Source organism: Bos indicus, chromosome 14 (assembly GCF_029378745.1).
Source record: "Bos indicus isolate NIAB-ARS_2022 breed Sahiwal x Tharparkar chromosome 14, NIAB-ARS_B.indTharparkar_mat_pri_1.0, whole genome shotgun sequence".
Lineage (NCBI taxonomy): Eukaryota > Metazoa > Chordata > Mammalia > Artiodactyla > Bovidae > Bos > Bos indicus.
Genome location: NC_091773.1, coordinates 35,704,888 through 35,722,794, shown reverse-complemented (window position 1 = coordinate 35,722,794; position 17,907 = coordinate 35,704,888). Strand labels below are relative to the sequence as shown.

The window sequence follows — 17,907 nt, the reverse complement described above, 5'->3', positions numbered from 1 at the left end:
AGACATTTACCCTTTGGAAGAAAAGTTATGACCAACCAGGATAGCATATTCTAAAGCAGAGACATTACATTGCCTACAAAGGTCCGTCTAGTTAAGGCTATGGTTTTTCCAGTGGTCATGTATGGGTGTGAGAGTTGGACTGTGAAGAAAGCTGAGCTCCGAAGAATTGATGCTTTTGAACTGTGGTGTTGGAGAAGACTCTTGAGAGTCCCTTGGACTGCAAGGAGATCCAACCAGTCCATTCTAAAGGAGATCAGCCCTGGGTGTTCTTTGGAAGGAATGATGCTAAAGCTGAAATTCCAATACTTGTCCACCTCATATGAAGAGTTGACTCATTGGAAAAGACTCTGATGCTGGGAGGGATGGGGGCAGGAGAAGAAGGGGATGACAGAGGATGAGATGGCTGGATGGCATCACTGACTTGATGGACTTGAGTCTGAGTGAACTCCTTGAGATGGTGATGGACAGGGAGGCCTGGCGTGCTGTGATTCGTGGGGTCGCAAAGAGTCAGACACGACTGAGTGACTGAACTGATACTGAGCTGATAATATATGTCTCAATTCACTTACTATTTTACTTTTAATTTTGAAATTTTATTGAAATTTAGTATATTCTATAATGCATATATATGTGTGTGTGTTTTCATGTGTGTTGGTAGCTTAGTTGTATCTGACTGCTTGTGACCCCATGGACTCTAGTCTGCCAGGTTTCTCTGTTCATGGGATTCTCCAGGCAAGAATATTGGATTGCGTCTCCAGTTCCTTCTCCAGAGGGATCAAACTTGGGTCTCCCACTTTGCCGGCAGATTCTTTACCATCTGAGCCACCGGGAAGCCCATAACACACACACCCACCCACCCACCCACACACACACACACGTCATAATTATATGATAGATGAAATTTTATATACAGAACACACCCATGCCACCAAATGAAGAAGCAGAATATCACCAGTACCCAAAAGTTTCTTCATGCCCTGTGCAATCACTATTCAATAAGGGTTGCTATTATCCTGACTTCTAACTAAATAGATTGTTTTTGCCTGGTTTGGCTTCCTTGAGTCAACATTTTGCTTGTGAGATTTATCTACATTACCACATTCTTGGTTCATTCTTCTCCTGGATGTATGTTTCATTGTGTGAGTATCCCCGATGAATTGTGGATGGACATCTGGATAATGCCCAATTTGGGACTTTAATAAACAGGGTTGTTAGAACATTCTTCACATGTCTTTTGGCGACTATAAATCCACATTCTGTGGGATAGATACCTAGGAGTGGAATTACCTAGTGATTGGTAAATGTTTTCCAATGTGATTACCAAATACTTTAATTTTAAAAGATACTTTTACATCAAGAGGGCAAATGGAGAACCAGTACTACTTATCATAAACAGAAGATAACCATACTTAATAAATAACATAAAAAGATCTAGATAATGTCTGCTGAGAGCTGTGCACCTGAGGCCCCACTAGCTTTGGCAGCTACCATGTGCAAATATTAGAGAGGTGTTGAAGAGGCTCTGCTACTAAATACTTTGTTCTTAATTACAGAGAACATGTGCAAATATGATTACTCCCCACTACAAGATTCACCTGTCAATATAGGAAATGTAGTTTCAGTCCCTGGGTCAGGAAGATCCCGTGGAGAAAGAAATGGCAACCCACTCCAGTTTTCTTGTCTGGGAAATCCCATGAATAGAGTAGCCTGGTGGGCTACTGTCCATGGGGCCGCAAAGAATCAGACACAACTTAGCAACTAAACAACAACAAGATTCAGTGCCATTTAATGCTGCTTTCTGGGGCTTCCCTGATAGCTCAGTTGTTAAAGAATCTGCCTGCAATGCAGGAGACCCCGGTTGGATCTCTGGGTCAGGAAGATCTTCTGGAGAAGGGATAGGCTCCCCACTCCAGTATTCTTGGGCTTCCCTTGTGGCTCAGCTGGTAAAGAATCTGCCTGCAATGCGGGAGACCTGGGTTTGATCCTTGGGTTGGGAAGATCCCCTGGAGAAGGGAAAGGCTACCAACTCCAGTATTCTGGCCTGGAGAATTTCATGGACTGTATAGTTTATGGGGTCGCAAAGAGTCGGACACGACTGAGTGACTTTCACTTTTCACTTTTTCATTGCTGCTTTCTACCTAAAATCATCAAGTATACCACAAGTGGTAAATGAGATGTAATTTTAGGGGAAACAAAGAATGATACAATGTGAATATTTTTTCTGATTCTTTTTTAAAAATTAATTTATTTTAATTGGAGGCTAATTACTTTACAGTATTGTAGTGGTTTTTGCCATACATTGACATGTATCAGCCATGGGTGTACTTGTGTTCCCCATCCTGAACCCCTCTCCCACCTCCCTCCCCATCCCATCCCTCAGGGTCATCCCAGTGCACCAGCCCTGAGCACCATGTCTGATTCTAACATTCTTTGACTCCATAGACTAGCAGTTCTCAAATCGAGGGTGATTTTTCCTTCCAGTTGGCAATGTCTGGAGACATTCGTGTTTGTCACCACTGACATCTAGTGTGTAGAGGTCACAATTGCTATTAAACATCTTATGATGCCCAGGAAAGCTTCCCACTCCCAACCAAAGAATTATCCACCCCCTAATGTCCATAGTGCCAAGTCGAAGAAGACTGCTGTAGACAGCGATGTCACAATTGTGAGGGTTTTTCCATGAAAGCATAGTTGAACTTTGCAGTGATCAAAGGGATTCTGCACGGAAAATCATTAACTAGCAATTTCCCAGAGAGCAAATTAAAAGACAAGCGGTCAGTGTAGGCAGACATCAGATTGAGACCTGCTCCCTGGTCCTTTCACCTACATTTGAAACCCATACCAGAATGAAATCATTTTCACAACAAGAACAGGTTCTACTTACTTCCTAGGCAACAGGTCCCTCAGAGTCCCTCCAAAAGAAATTATGCTAATTACAACTCCCTACAAGTGAAAAAGCATACTTCTAATCACCTTGTTTCTGCTGTTACTGACTTGACTGACATCTGGGGAGAAAGTTGCTTCCAAGATCTTGTATCCTCACTCAAGTGGAGTGCATTTGGAAAAGCGCTTTTCTCTGCCTCACTTTTTAGACTACTAATGTTAAAGGAAATGTACTCAGTGATCTTTACAACATCTCCATGAAGTATTCTAACAATATACATTTTCTCAATTATGGAACTCCAGGGTTTGATAATGAAGGGGAGACAGTGCCAGAGTTCGAACTCAGATTTTCCTGTGGTTAGCTCCCTAGGCTCAATTACATTTTCTTTCATCATGGATTCAAGGCCCCTTGTCACTTCAGTCCAACAAAGAGGAAAAAAGATGAGATAATGGAGAAGAATAATAAGAAGTTCTTTTTAAAAATCAAGAAATAAGCACTATGTAGTGGAAAGCCAATTAAAGAGAAAGGCTGAAAATAAAAAATAAATAAGCCTCCTTCAGCACTGCAAAAGTGCAAAGTGCTTTGGAAACAACCCGCTGATCTCTCATTTAATGCTATGGACTTTATGTAGATTAAATGAATACAAAAATCCTATTTTACCATATAATTGGTTTGGGAAAGAAAACATTCACTGATATTATCCTGAGTTGCAATTCTTTCAGAATAAAAGGTCCTGTTTAAAATTGAACTTTCAGTTTTATAACTTATCCAGAAGTAATCCATCAAATAAGAAAGTGTTGCAAGGAGAAGTATTGTTTGAATTGGGAATTTTCCTCTTGGAGTTGGCCAGCAGGCATTTTTTTTTTTTTTTTTTGCACACCTACTGAAAGAGTTTGTTATCAATCAATCCATCTTCCTGACACCTTAAAATCATATTTGAGGAATTAGCTTTTGGCTCAAGTCTCAGGATCTGACTTGAAGTCTATAGTGGGAAATCTAGAAAAGCCCAGGTAAAGACAAAGCAGGGTTGAATCTGATATTAGAGAATTGGTCATGTGTAAATATGTTCTTACACTTAATTAGGTTTTCACTTAAGTACAAACTCTATCTAAATGCTTTGAGGGCCTAAGGACAATTTCATAGAACACCATCAATACCTATTTGGGTAGTAACAATCTACACAGAAACTAATGTTTTTTGTCTTTAAATCATAGAAGGTCACAGAAAATCATAGGTAACATAGGAGGTCACGAAAAGGGTTCATAGGGCTGCATCTATATAAACTAGCAGTGTAATAATTTTTTTAATGGAGGTACTCACAAAGGGTATCACTTTTCTCTTACCAAGTAGGAACTTTTAAAAAGTATTTAAAATCTACCGTCATCACCTTAAAAAAAGAAAAGGACATTTTAACCCTAGCACAAGCCACTGGAAACCACTGAGGCAGAGATGATCTGGCCCACCAATTTTCAAATTTTTGATTTTGATCTTAACACTTTTTTTAAAAAGTCTTTTAAAAGACTTTTTTTAAAAGACTTTTTGATTTTAAGACTTTTAAAAATTTTTAATTAGAGGATAATTGCTTTACAGTGTTGTATTGGTTTCTGCCATTCAACGATGTGAATCAGCAATAAGTATATATATATAGTCCCTCTCTCTTGAACTTCCCTGCCACTCCCCCATCCCACCTCTCTAGGTTTAAGACTCCTGTTAACTCCTAAACTGTTGAGAGCCCTATTAGATTTTATGTGAATTGTATTTATTGAAATTTATGATATTAGATATTTAAGACTAAAAATGATTTTGAAACACAAGGTTACATAAGAACACATTCAGGATGATGACATCATCACGTAGCATGGAGGTTCCAGAAAACTGCACTCTTCACAAGTGAAAGTGTGAGAGTGAAAAAATAATATAATCAGTATTTAGTGTCATCAGGAAAATAGTTTTAACCATGAGCTTGAAAGGCTCATGAAAGGGCTTGAAAGCTCATAAGGCTGCTTGAAAAGGCCTTAGGAAACCTCAGATGCTGCCAGACCATTCTTTGAGAGTGGCTGACCTAGTCTGCTGATGGTGACTGCAGCCATGAAATTAAAAGATGCTTACTCCTTGGAAGGAAAGTTATGACCAACCTAGATAGTATATTCAAAAGCAGGGACATTACTTTGCCAACAAAGTTTCATCTAGTCAAGGCTATGGTTTTTCCTGTGGTCATGTATGGATGTGAGAGTTGGACTGTGAAGAAGGCTGAGCGCCGAAGAATTGATGCTTTTGAACTGTGGTGTTGGAGAAGACTCCTGAGAGTCCCTTGAACTGCAAGGAGATCCAACCAGTCCATTCTGAAGGAGATCAGCCCTGGGATTTCTTTGGAAGGAATGATGCTAAAGCTGAAACTCCAGTACTTTGGCCACCTCATGCGAAGAGTTGACTCATTGGAAAAGACTCTGATGCTGGGAGGGATTGGGGGTGGGAGGAGGAGGGGACGACAGAGGATGAGATGGCTGGATGGCATCACTAACTCGATGGACTTGAGTCTGAGTGAACTCCAGGGGTTGGTGATGGACAGGAAGGCCTGGCGTGCTGCGATTCATGGGGTTGCAAAGAGTCGAACACAACTGAGCCACTGAACTGAACTGACCTAGTCCAATGCCTTTCTTGTACTGATGAGGAAACTGAGGTTTAAAAGGACAAGTGATCTTTTCCAAGGTGACAGGTGTAAAAAGGTTAAAGCACATGTTCACACACATGTATGTACATAAACTTTGAATCCCATGTTATTAAACTCTGGATCCTGCCCCACTTCTCGAGGGTAACAGAGTAGAAAGTGAAATGGAGAACCTGACCATTAGAAGATTCCATATACTTTTCCTGACCTCACTGTGAAAGAGATTTCTTGATGGTAGATTATAGTAATAATGACTAAAAGTAGAACTGCAAAACTTTTAGCAATCTAAGGAAGAATCTTTCCATATTAAAGACTGTTCTGCTTAAAGCAGCAGCTTTCTGCTGGAATACCAATTTCCCTAACTTGGACAGAACAAAAGAATAATTTGAAAAGAAAGGTCTTCATTTGTAGTTTGTTGTTTTTTGAGTTTTAGCCAGACCCTGAATGGAAGACTATAGTGCCATTTAAATGACATAAAAGAACCAATTTCTCAGCAATGCCAATACTAGAGCTTGTGCATGCTGTTTGAATGCATGGTGAGGAAAGCATATCTCAAAGTTAATGTTGTCTGTGAAGTTTTATTTCTTTGTCTTTTGGGTGGAAAATATATGGGTTTAATATATTATTGCTTGTATTAAGCTACCTTGTTTATGCTGACTAAAAAGTAGTAGTTTCAAAGCTGAAGATTCTCTTGAAAATTAACACTTTCAAATCAGTCATTCCACAAAATTTCCTTAGCTCATCTTAGCTCTGTCACAGAACATCTCTTTTTGTCAAGGGAGAGGTCATCTGCATTCCTAAACTTTTTATATTAAATTAATAAAAACTGAAAAATGAGTGAGTGAGTTTGGCAAATGACTAGCTTCCCTCTTCTACACAATGGGAACACGAGCGCCTGTCTCACAAAGCTCCAGTCTAAAAGGTGTAGCCTACTGTGTATGATCCCCATTATGACCCAGCATGACCTGTGTTCTTGTTAGCTCTGCTATTAGAGAGACTTTGGTCCAAGTGGCCTGGCATTTCTCTGGACTTAGCAAAATGCTTATCTACAAAGTGAAGACAGGGCTTCACTTTGAAAGTCAAACTCTTAGCTCCAGACATAATAATAGCTCAGTAAACACAAGCCATTTTTATTTTAATTATTAATACAATGTTATTTCTAGTAGGGAAGAATTCACTGGGATGGTCTGAAATGTATCTTAGTCCAATAGTATTTCTGGGTCTGAGATGTCTGCATTCCTATGGAGCCCATCAATTAGGAAAGACTCCATCCCACTAGGTACATTCTCAGGGTATTTCTTTCCATTATCCTAATTAAGGAATGATTTATGTAACACATATTTGCATGACTGGAAAATAACACTTTAAAGTAATTGTCTTCTGAACTATGTGTCAGCTGAGAGCTAAGGTGGTTAATATAGTATGATACCCACAAACCTACCAGGTGACAACTTTACTCTGCCATCTTTCAGTTTACAGGGCAACAGTGAGCTGCTGTTCCCTGGAAAATATCTAGCTATATTATTTTCAAATCTTTCAATATATAATTTTTTTTAATGGATGAGAATTAAAAAAAATACTTCACAATAATTCCACTGTTTGGATGTTTCTAGTTTCATATTCCTGGATAAAAGATCTCCTATTATATGCATATTGGTAGCTTCATGTATATAAGAATATGTTTGTTAGACCCAAATGTGTTTAATATGATTGCTGGGTTGAAAGGAAGATTTCTTATCATATGCTCTTTATTTTCATAATTATTATTTTTATAGATTTTATTAAAATCAGCTGTGGGAAAAGTATTATTATAAAATATCTGAGATCTAAATTCATGCAGTAAGGTGGTTACAGAATTTTGACTATCTTAATTCTATTGAACATGCACAGAATTGTAATTTGCAAGTGCACAAATCAAGGAATCAGGAAATGAAGCTTACAAATGCAAACTTATCATGAAATCTTGAATTGGCAGAAGTAATTCTGGGATGTGTATAGGAAAATGTGATGCTTGCACTTCTAAGCAGATAAGACTGACGTGCAATGAAATGTTTGTAAAGTTCTACTAAAAATTTGGCCCCAATGCTGCATCAAGTTATATAAATATTAATTTGGGAAACTAATGAGTGCAGCTGCATTTTGAGTTTGCCAAATCATCATAAAATTATGGAATCATAAAAATAGAAGCAGTGGCTAACTTAAAAAAAAAAAGAACAAGCCCCCTCCCCTTTTCTCTCTGTTGTCATATTTCACTGTTAAATAAACAGCTTCCCCTGAAACTCACCTACCCTTGGGATTTTTATGTTACAAGAACCTATAAATTCCCTTTATTGTTTAGCTAAGTTAGGTTTTTCTACTACTTGCAACTAAAGCATTTGAACTCACAGAAGGACATGCTTTTTCTTAGTTCCTATTTTCACCCTGTACTGGATACTCTTACCTATGATGCATCAATTCTTCCTTCTTCCTTCCTTAAACAAAAGGAAAAAAAGGGAGAAAGAGGGTTTTGTTCAGGTGTCCATCAGGTGTCCATCTCTTCCCCATACGCCCTGTACTTCAAGGGAAACTGATTCTACTGCTAGCCCCAGAAGGGTAACTCCCCAGCTGTAACCCTGGCTTTGTATTTTCTATGGGTCAGTTCCTCACACAGTAGCTAAATGATTACCAACAATGTGCGGAGTTCTTTCTTCTTGATCACACCTAAGAGAGAGCAAATATTTCTAATTTTGTGTTCCAAACAAGAGGCCTAAATTCACTGTGACTTAGATCACATGCCTACCAAAAAAATCCAGTTACTTTGGCCAGGAGGATGAAAAGTGTTGATTGCCTTAAGCCATGTAGACTCTGCACTGCAGGAGAGGGTTCATTATCAGAATGAAAATCTCCGTGCTGTTAGAAAGAGATAAATAGGGAATACATATTGAGTAGGCAGGTTTGCCAGATTGAGCAAATTAAAATGTCAGTTGCTCAGCTAAATTTGAATTTTAAATCAGTAACAACTAATTTTTTAGTGTTAAGTATATTCTCCAAATTGCATAGGACTTACTTAAACTCCAAAGATCGTTATCTATCTGAAATGTAAAATTCAGATCAAATTTAGCTGGGTGCTTATCTACCACATTTCTAGAGATAAACATTACAATATATACAATGCAATATGGTACAACTAGCTCTGGGTGAGGAATGTGAAGGGACAGATGCAATCATGACTACGAGTACCAATTGTATGTCAGGTGTTTATTTAAATCAGTGCTAATCTGATTAACATCACTGCACAGTAGATACCATTATCCCTGTTTTACAGGTGATAAAAATGTTATGCTCAGGAAGGTTAATTTAGGGTTGCAGAACTAGTTAAACCACTCATTTGGGGTCAGAAGTCCCTAATCTGGTTGCCTGACCCCAACACTCCCGTGCCTCTCTTCTTTTCTGGAAAAGGTCACCTCCATCTCAATTCAGCCATCTCCAAGCCCCTTTCCTTTGACTCTAAAAGTTTCCTTAATTATGACCCTATTTTAAATATGGTGCATAGACCAAGAGAAAAAATCTGGACAATGGAGAAAACAATACAATATTCAAAGCCAGATGACTCAACATCCTTGGATACCTGAGCTTTCTTTGAAGACTATTCTTTCCCTTAAATCTACACATACTTGCCCAGAAATTCCCAACTGGGGATAATTCAAAATTCATATACCTGATTCATTATAGGCCTTTTGTGTAATTGATTTCAAGTGTTCCAAAATGCTGTCTCCTTTGAAAAGTTTATAGCAAAGTTCCTATCTTCATAAGGATGCACTGAGGCAGGTCTTCACATCTAACTTCAATGTGTGATGCTTCAGCCTGGGGCTCCTGAACCACTCTCAAGTGCACATAAAACAGCCATTAACCATCACAAACAGAATCCCCCAATCAAGTCCCCAGGTGGGATTCTCTTCTGTTTATTAAAAATATACAGTTCATTATTCTTTTCCTCTCTGAATCAGATTCCTGAACTCATACCATTAAAAAAAAAAAAAGCCAGTGTTTTTAAGCATTTTCCAAGTTGGCCCCCCACACACTGAAGTTGCAATCAGAACTCTGATGGCCTGTATGTATGTTCCAGGCACCCGTGTCCCAGCTCATTCCCAGTTGGCTTCCATCTCTCTCACTAGTGATGACAGGCAGGAGGCCACAGTGACTAGAGGTTGTTGGCTGTGCTGCTGGAGGGGAGTTATGGTTGAGTGTGTTTTGGTGAGTCACAGGATAACTGTTCACACACACACACACACACACACACACTTAATGGTGACCTTTTATATTAGATTTTATGTGTACTTGTCGCAAGCTCAAGTTAGACCCCCATAGAATTTCAGTACACACACTTACTCTGGCTGGGTGCCCTTGAACAGTAATGATAATTCAGAAATATTAGGTGGCTCATTGTACATATTCAGAGCACATAGATATCTCAGGTTGCTTTCCCTGTACAGTAGAAACCTCTGGGGTCACTTTTCCTGCCCTCAACATGAACACTTGCAAACAATGAAGTCATGTTGATATTAACCTGATCAAAATAGAAAATTCAGTGTGCTGCGAAAGAATATCACTTAATCTATTCGAAATACATTTCAATCCCGATTCCATGAGCAATCTTAATTTTGGAAGCTTTTCCAAATAATTGGTAAGAGACTTTGTCCTGTATTCCATCCCACATTTATGTTGCATATTAAAAAGCACATAAGGAAGGTGAAAGGTGACCATCTGGGGAACATACCTATGTTAATACCTCCTCATATTATTTTATTATGCCTCCTGCTTTTTTCATTGCAAATTAACAAATGTTTTGTATAACTGAAAAGAGACTTATTTTTCAGTAGCAGGCTTGCTATGCCGCTCATGACATGGCCTGCTTGCTCTCACTTCCACTAAACCTCTCTACAATGCATTATCCCAGTATACAGACCTTTCCTAGATTTTTTCTTAAATATCTGTACCTTTCAGCTTTGTCTGACAGCACTGAGTAACCTATTTCTTGTGATTCTTCCCACATTTTTTCTCCTGGTTCTCATCTCTTTTCTTTGTATTTTTCTTCACCTCATTCAGCAGCTCTGTGTGTTTTCTTTGGAGTACCTAGGGCATGACAAGCAATGATCTAGGCTTTGAAGTAGAGATACCAAGGGAAAACTTCATGCAAAGATGAGCACAACAAAGGACAGAAATGGTATGGACCTAACAGAAGCAGAAGATAAGAAGAGGTGGCAAGAATACACAAAAGAACTGTACAAAGAAGATCATGATAACCATGATAACCACACCAGATAACCACAATGGTGTGATCACTCACACAGAACCAGACATCCTGGAATGTGAAGTCAAGTGGGCCTTAGAAAGCATCACTACGAACAAAGCTAAAGGAGGTGATGGAATTCCAGTTGAGCTATTCCAAAGCCTGAAAGATGATGCTGTGAAAGTGCTGCACTCAGTTTGTCAGCAAATCTGGAAAACTCAGCAGTGGCCACAGGACTGGAAAAGGTCAGTTTTCATTCCAATCCCAAAGAAAGGCAATGCCAAAGAATGCTCAAACTACTTCACAATTGCACTCATCTCACACACTAGTCAAGTAATGCTCAAAATTCTCCAAGCCAGGCTTCAACAGTACATGAAATGTGAACTTCCAGATGTTCAAGCTAGATTTAGAAAACACAGAGAAACCAGAGATCAAATTGACAGCATCTGCTGGGTCATCAAAAAAAGCAGGAGAGTTCCGGAAAAACATCTATTTCTGCTTTATTGACTATGCCAAAGCCTTGGACTGTGTGGATCACAACAAACTATGGAAAATTCTTAAAGATATGGGAATACCAGACCACCTGACCTGCCTCTTGAGAAACCTATATGCAGGTCAGGAAGCAACAGTTAGAACTGGACATGGAACAACAGACTGGTTCCAAATAGGAAAAGGAGTACATCAAGGCTGTATATTGTTACCCTGCTTATTTAACTTATGTGCATAATACATCATGCGAAATGGTAGGCTGGAAGAAGCACAAGCTAGAATCAAGATTGCTGGGAGAAATATCAATAACCTCAGATATGCAGATGACACCACCCTTATAGCAGAAAGTGAAGAAGAACTAAAGAGCCTCTTGATGAAAGTGAAAGAGGAGAGTGAAAAAGTTGGCTTAAAACTCAACCTTCAGAAAACTAAGATCACAGCATCCAGTCCCATCCACTTCATGGAAAATAGATGGGGAAACAGTGGAAACAGTGACAGACTTTGTTTTTTTTTTTTTGGCTCTAAAATCATGGTGACTGCAGCCATGAAATTAAAAGATGCTTGCTCCTTGGAAGAAATGCTATGACCAACCCAGACAGTGTTTTAAAAAGCAGAGACATTACGTTACCAACAAAGGTCTGTCTAGTCAAAACTTTGGTTTTTCCAGTAGTCATGTATGGATGTGAGAGTTGGACTATACAGAAGGCTGAATGCTGAACAATTGATGCTTTTGAACTGTGGTGTTGGAGAAGACTCTTGAGAGTCCCTTGGACCACAAGGATATCCAACCAGTCAATCTTAAAGGAAATCAGTCCTGAATATTCATTGGAAAGACTGATGCTGAAGCTGAAACTCCAGTACTTTGGCCACGTGATGCGAGGAACTAACTCATTTGAAAAGACTCTGTTGCTGGGAAATATTGAAGGCAAGAGAAGAAGGGGACGACAGAGGATGAGATGGTTGGATGGCATCATCGATGTGATGGACATGAGTTTCAGTAAACTCTGGGAGTTGGTGGTGGACAGGGAAGCCTGGTGTGCTGCAGTCCATGGGGTCACAAAGAGTCAGACATGACTGAGCAACTGACACTAAATGAATATATAATGGCAGGTTGTGATGAAGACAAATGAGATGGTAGATTTGTATCTACCAGTTATCTCTCTTGACCTTCTGCTTGTCCTTTTCTATTAATATGTTCCAAATCTTGAGAAATTCATTAGCTTACATGGATCCTCCCTATGGCAGATTTCTAAATTTATGTCTATATCAATTCCTATTTCTAATTTAGCACTACTCTCAGGTGACTTTATGCTTCTGGTTGGTTTTATATGAAATAGACCTTAGTATAAAGATTATACAGTAGAAGTGAGAAATAGATTTAAGGGACTAGATCTGATAGACAGAGTGCCTGATGAACTAAGGACAAAGGTTCGTGACATTGTACAGGAGACAGGGAGCAAGACCATCCCCATGGAAAAGAAATGCAAAAAAAGCAAAATGACTGTCTGAGGAGGTTTTACAAATAGCTGTGAAAAGAAGAAAAGTGAAAAGCAAAGGAGGAAAGGAAAGATATACCCATTTGAATGCAGAGTTCCAAAGAACAGCAAGGAGAGATAAGAAAGCCTTCCTCAGTGATCAATGCTAAGAAATAGAGGAAAACAACAGAATGGGAAAGATTAGAGATCTCATCAAGAAAATTGGAGATACCAAGGGAACAAACATTTCATGCAAATATGGGCTCGATAAAGGACAGAAATGGGATAGACCTAACAGAAGCAGAAGATATGAAGAAGAGGTGGCAAGAATAAACAGAAGAACTATACAAAAAAGTTCTTCACCACCCAAATAATCACGATGGTGTGATCACTCACCTAGAGTCAGACATCCTGGAATGTGAAGTCAAGTGGGCCTTAGAAAGCATCACTACTAACAAAGCTAAAGGAGGTGATGGAATTCCAGTTGAGCTATTTCAAATCCTAAATGATGATGCTGTGAAAGTGCTACACTCAGTTTGTCAGCAAATCTGGAAAACTCAGCAGTGGCCACAGGACTGGAAAAGGTCAGTTTTCATTCCAATCCCAAAGAAAGGCAATGCCAAAGAATGCTCAAACTACCTCACAATTGCATTCATCTCACACACTAGTAAAGTAATGCTCAAAATTCTCCAAGCCAGGCTTCAGCAATATGTGAACCGTGAACTTGCTGATGTTCAAGCTGGGTTTAGAAAACACAGAGGAACCAGAGCTCAAATTGCCAACATCCACTGGATCATGGAAAAAGCAAGAGAGTTCCAGAAAAACATCTATTTCTGCTTTATTGACTAAGCCAAAGCCTTTGACTGTGTGGATCACAATAAACTGTGGAAAATTCTGAAAGATGGGAATACCAGACCACCGGACCTGCCTCCTGAGAAATCTGTATGCAGGTCTGGAAGCGACAGTTAGAACTGGACATGGAACAACAGACTGGTTCCAAATAGGAAAAGGAATATGTCAAGGCTGTATATTGTCACCCTGCTTATTTAATTTCTATGCAGAGTACATCATGAGAAATGCTGGGCTGGATGAAGCACAAGCTGGAATCAAGATTGCCGGGAGAAATATCAATAACCTCAGATATGCAGATGACATCACCCTAATGGCAGAAAGTGAAGAAGAACTAAAGATGAAAGTGAAAGAGGAGAATGAGAAAGTTGGCTTAAAGCTCAACATTCAGAAAACTAAGATCATGGCATCCGGTCCCGTCACTTCATGGGAAATAGATGGGGAAACAGTGGAAACAATGTCAGACTTTATTTTCTTGGGCTCCAAAATTACTGCAGTTGGTGACTGCAGCCATGAAATTAAAAGACACTTAACTCCTTGGAAGGAAAGTTTTGACCAACCTAGACAGCATATTGAAAAGTAGAGACATTACTTTGTCAACAAAGGTCTGTCTAGTCAAGGCTGTAGTTTTTCCAGTGGTCATGTATGGATGTGAGAGTTGGGACTATAAAGAAAGCTGAGCACCGAAGATGAGGCTTTTGAACTGTGGTGTTGGAGGAGACTCTTGAGAGTCCCTTCGACTGCAAGGAGATCCAACCAGTCCATCCTAAAGGAGATCAGTCCTGGGTGTTCATTGGAAGGATTGATGAAGCTCCAATACTTTGGCCACTTGATGCAAAGGGCTTACTCATTTTAAAAGACCCTGATGCTGGGAAAGATTGAGGGTAGGAGGAGAAGGGGACAACAGAGGATGAGATGGTTGGATGGCATCACCAACTCAATGGACATGAATTTGGGTAAACTCTGGGAGTTGGTGATGGACAGGGAGGCCTGGCATGATGCAGTTTATGGGGTTGCAAAGAGTCGGACACGACTGAGTGACTGAACTGAAGTGAACTGAACTGGTAAAGTAGTTTCTCCATAAAAAATCCCAATGGATCCTGAGAACAATATCACAAGCAAGTTATTGTGTCTATACTTTTATGTATGTTTGTGTATTTGACAATCAGACAGGTCAAATTTCTAGGGTAATTTACTGCATTTTTTAGTTTTATTTAGGTGTTTGCTGCTGTTTGACTCAGTGAAGTCACCAGGTACCATTTCAGCTATCAGCCACATTACTTTAATTCTTCTTCACCATTCAAATAGCCTGAGAGGGAATTCCCCATGGTACTTCTCAATAGATTTATTAATCCTCAACCAGGCCAATTCAAGAAATAAATACCACAGTAGCCCTGAAGCTGTTATAAATTTCAGCTTTCAGGTTATCAGCCTTTTACAGTCAACCTGAATATAAACATTTGGGTACATCCTGCTGCTCACTTTTGCCATATTAAATCATTTCCAGATCTGGAAGGGCTTGACCTCTGGGAACAACTCAGATGAAATGGACTAAATTGTCATGAGTCAAAGAGGAGGCCATTTTGTTTCCATTTAAGGATGGAAACCATAAAGTAATTTATTTCTTTGTTTGCTGGTTATGAGTGTGGAAATTCACACTTCTCTCTGCTTCACCACAGCACTTTCCCATTTACAAGACAGCTTAGAAGGAAAAGCTACAATGACCTGATTCTGTTTTCATTTGGCCATATGGCTCTAAAGTAGTGTGGAGAAAGGACTCGGCCTGGCCTCTGAAGGTAATCCTACAAGTCAAGGCTAGAATATTGAACTAAACAGAGTCCTAAAACGTTTTTCTGCTTGTGTGATAATTTTAAAATATCAGCTGAGAAGGAAAAAAAGAAAACAAATGTCAGCTGTGAAATGAATATGCCTCATGGAGGTCAGGGATTTTGCTGTTTGATTCCAATTAGAGGTAATGGGAATCATGAGGATTCTCGCTGTACTTCTCCTGAGTGTAGGTGTTATTTTTGCAATTAAAGCACTATGTGTGTCTCTGTAGGGTTTTTATTTAATTGGCAAACATGGTATGACATATATCAAATTTGATCAATTCTTAGGCCTTTTCATGAAAAATTGCCTCGAGTTTGCTGAAGTTGAACATCTATATCCCAAGTCTCTCATTCCAAACACCATAGCAAATTGGTTTCCATTGCTTCAGTCATTGGTCCATAGCCTTACAAATAGATTTATGAATGATGCCCATTAAGTAACAGCTTAGGAATCATCAGCAATTTCAGAACCATTTTTACTCTCCTTTTTCTGTTCATGCCAGAAGTTATATACTCACAAGTCTTGTCTGAATGAAAGCTGTGAACATACTTGAACACATCTGGAAGTAGAATTCATTCAAACATTATTTTTACTTGTTATTAACATTTCTCCTTGCACATTATCCCTGTTGGGCTTCCTGGTGGCTTAATGGTAAAGATTACACCTGCCAATGCAAGAGATGTGCGTTTGATCCCTGGGTAAGGAAAATCCCCTGGAGAAGGAAATGGCAGCTCACTCTAGCATTCTTGCCTGGAAAATCCCACAGACAGAGGACCCTCGTCAGGCCACAGAAGAGCTGAACAGGACTTAACGACTAAACAACAACAACAACAAACAGTTTATTCAAGGCGACCCTTGACTAAATCCTCGTTACCTTAGGGGAAAGAAGCAACCAATGGATGTGGTCTTTTATAGAGCATCTTGAGTCTGGGGGCTTGTTTGCAGATGTATTCAATACAATGGGCCCCATTCTTCCCTGAGGCCACAAGGGGGCACTAATTTAACACGTTCCTGAATACATCACTGAGTAGGGTTCGCTTGCTCAAGACAAGCTACAGAAAGAAAACAACAGAAAGTCACCAGCCGTTTTGAAGTTACCACAGTAAAAAATAAACTGTATGAAGACTTACCATCACTAGAGAGAAGAATGACGTGCAGAGCCGTTTGGAATAATCACTTCAGCGTCAGCCCTGTGTCTCTCGGTGTCTCTGTTTCACTGTCTTTGTGCTCAGATGCTCAGCCGTGTCCAACTCTTTGCAACCCCATGGGTGTAGCGCACAGGCTCCTATGTCTATGGAATTTTCCAGGCAAGAATACTGGAGTGAGGTGCCATGGGCAGGTGGATTCTTTACCACTAGCGCCACCTGAGAAGCTCTGTTTTAGCTCTGGCCTTTTCCCCCACTCAAGAGAAAAGAGGCCACTCACTCCCTTCCTTCAAGGCTAACTTCTCTCTTCACCTTCCGAGGGGCCATGTCCTCTCTTCCATCAGCTTCTTCAGTCTCCTCTTCCTCTGTGAATCCTTTGCCCCTGTATCTTACATTCTCAAGCGTATCCCCAAGTTTAAAACTTCGTTTCTTGAACCTGAAGCCTCATCTAGTAATTACCCTAGTCTTTTCTTATCGTTGTGTGCTAAATTGCTTCAGCCACATCCGGCTATTTGTGACCCTATAGACTATAGCCCAGCAAGCTCCTCTGTCCAAGAAGTTCTCCTGGCAAGAATACTGGAATGGGTTGCCATGCCCTCCTCCAGGGGATCTTCCTAACCAGGGACTGAACTTGCATCTTATGTCTCCTGCATTGGCAGATGGGTTCTTTACCACTAGTGCCACCTGTGAAGTCCAGACCTCTTACGACAGTGGTTAGTTAAATGTCAAACCAGTGTGTTGCTGACCTAGGAAAGAATAAAGTAGTTGCTAAATGGGCAAACTCTTTTGCTCAAACAGGTCTTCCTAAAATCAACAATAATGTTTTTTTTTATCATTGACTGAATTTGCTATCATCTGCTTCTAGAAAGGCTCTTTTCCTTTCCCTCCCACGACTCTACATATTTTTGGTTTTCTTTCTACTTCTCTGAGATCTCTTATAGTGTTGACCCTTTTAATCATTTCCTTTTAGCCATACCAGCTCAAACACCTTGACTTTTTTTTTTTCTGTTTTATTTTACTCAGTTAAAAAAATGAATGTGCAGTAAAATGAACTCTTTTTTGGACGGGTCTATACGCATAGACAACAGGTTCAGCATGTAGTTTTGTAACAACAACAGTTTCAGATACAGAAATGTTCTATCACTTCCTCAGATTTTCTCACATCGCTCCTTTGTAATTAATCCCTGCTCCCACTCTCACCCCCTGGCAGCTACCGATCTATTTTTGGTTCCTCAAATTCTGCCTTTTATAGAATGTCATTAAATAGAAACTTACAGTATGTAGCTTTTGAGTCTGAC

The 17,907-nt window shown here is 39.7% G+C and overlaps 1 long non-coding RNA gene across 1 annotated transcript in view; it reads right to left on the bottom strand.

Moving 5' to 3' along the window:
- Nucleotides 1-17,290, bottom strand: part of LOC139186914 (uncharacterized) — a 97,472-nt gene extending 80,182 nt beyond the window's left edge. The window contains exon 1 of the long non-coding RNA XR_011570602.1: nucleotides 16,595-17,290. This is a non-coding gene — a long non-coding RNA (uncharacterized lncRNA). The remainder of the gene's footprint in view (nucleotides 1-16,594) is intronic.
- Between the last annotated feature and the right edge of the window lie 617 nt (nucleotides 17,291-17,907).